The sequence below is a fragment of the Diospyros lotus genome, chromosome 6 (assembly GCF_014633365.1).
Source record: "Diospyros lotus cultivar Yz01 chromosome 6, ASM1463336v1, whole genome shotgun sequence".
NCBI classification, from domain to species: domain Eukaryota; kingdom Viridiplantae; phylum Streptophyta; class Magnoliopsida; order Ericales; family Ebenaceae; genus Diospyros; species Diospyros lotus.
In genome coordinates this window covers 19,529,784-19,531,625 of record NC_068343.1, presented here as the reverse complement: position 1 = coordinate 19,531,625, position 1,842 = coordinate 19,529,784, and the positions used below count along the sequence as shown (strand labels likewise).

Here is a 1,842-nt window from a genome sequence, read left to right as displayed (position 1 = left end):
CGGTGCTGCGCGAGCAGCCTCCAGCGAGGTCGGGGGCCGGTGCGAGGCCGGCGGGAGGCGCTAGCAGCGGCGAAGGCGTCGGCAAGGAGGCTGGAGACCTCAGCAGCAGCTGGTTCGATCAGCCATGGCAGCCATGGCCGGTGTGCAGCAAGTTGCTGCGATGGCGGCAGCAGTCGCGGCGGAGGGCGGTGGTGCGTAGCGCCCGGGTCCGAGAGGCCGAGGCGGCCGGCGGCGGAGGGCCGAGTGGCAGTTCGCAGTGGCGGCCGCGGCGGCTGGAGCGCGCGGGAGCTGCAGGCGCGGTGCAGAGGAAGAAGAAGGAGGAGAAGGGATAAAGAAAAAGAAGAAAGAAAAGAAAAAGAAAGAAAAAGAAAGAAAAAGAAAAGAAAGAAAAGAAAAGAAAGAAAAGGAAGAAAAAAAGAAAAGGAAATTGGGAAAAATGTTGAAAAGTCCTAGAAAAATCCTGAAAATTAGGAAATGAAGATGTAATGATATCCCGAAGATTTTAGTGAGAAAAACAGCCCGGGCACGCGTTTCAAGGATTAGAGCACGCATACCGAAGAAACCGGAGATGCTAAGTTAAGGTGAGTAAAATTCCTTAGAGAATTCCAGAAATTCAAGAATATTATTTTATGAGTTGTTATAGTGAAATATTTAAGAAAATATTTTAGAAATAGTTAATCTTGATTTATTAAGGAAAAAATAGGAATAAATAGAGAGAAAATTATAGAAAATGCCAGAAATTATGGAAAAATAGGTTTTAATGTTTACTTAAATAATTATGGTGATTAGGATACGTTGAGGCTGAATTGAAGAGACTCGCGCAAATTTTGAGGTTGGCACGCAAATCGAGACAAGAATTTCGAGGTAGCCCGATAAACTCTAAAAGGTAAGTGGTACTTCCTTGATAATGATTTCATCATATTGACATGCCCTGATATGTATCCGTCACGTAGACTGCATACATGATTATGAAATGCATAAATACACGTTGATATCATCGATCACACGCATATGAGGCCGTAAGGGGTACGAACTGGCACCGCTGCCTTACCAAGGGTGCACCCATACACCCCGGCTTCGAAAGAGGTGGCCGCTAAAATGGTAGGTAGCATGAGGGGTGCAGTTGACACCTACGATGAAAGACATTGCATACATTCATGACATAGCATTATGTACCCTTACTTAGATGGTTCATCATCTAACTTGGGTTCGCCCCTGGAACATTCAACGTTCCAGTCGGGACTTGCAGAGATGATTCCGAGAACGGTGATATGTAGTAACGTGAGACGTCAAGAAGCGAGTAAATGTATCATGTTATGTTGTAATATGAGTGGTTTAAGAATTATGTACATTGTATTGTCAGACGCTTATGAATTAACTTTGTAATGAATATCATGACTAGTTATTATTATATGAGCAGGTTCGATTCAGCTTCCGCTTTGTATTTATTTTCTAGTGTAGATATCTCGCACTAGATAAGGTCTTGGGGAATTTCGGGATAATGTAAAGAAAAAAAAAAAAAAGACCAAATTTCCTAAGGCATAACACGCCCTAAAGAAGTGGGCTGTTACACTGACATCCCACATGAACAACACAATATGGACCACCTAGTCATCCTAGTGCAACTTCCCTAACCAAACGGCCCAACACAGAAACCAAGGCGGTTATCCCGGCATGCACACCAGCACAAGATACCCCTATTATTCTATCACGCCCTTGGAGAATTATGGTTATACTATCCAGATAACATCCTAGGCTGACATTCCATACGAACCCACAACACGCAAGACAATGCCACATTTCACACTTCAATGTATCATATAAACAACATTTTATAAAATG

The 1,842-nt window shown here is 43.7% G+C and overlaps 1 long non-coding RNA gene across 1 annotated transcript; it reads left to right on the top strand.

The window, feature by feature from the left end:
- The first annotated feature begins 333 nt into the window (after positions 1–333).
- On the top strand, positions 334–1,568 carry LOC127804805 (uncharacterized). The gene is made up of 3 exons (XR_008023743.1): positions 334–581; positions 790–886; positions 1,237–1,568. It is a non-coding gene; the product is annotated as an uncharacterized LOC127804805 (long non-coding RNA).
- Positions 1,569–1,842: the final 274 nt, after the last annotated feature.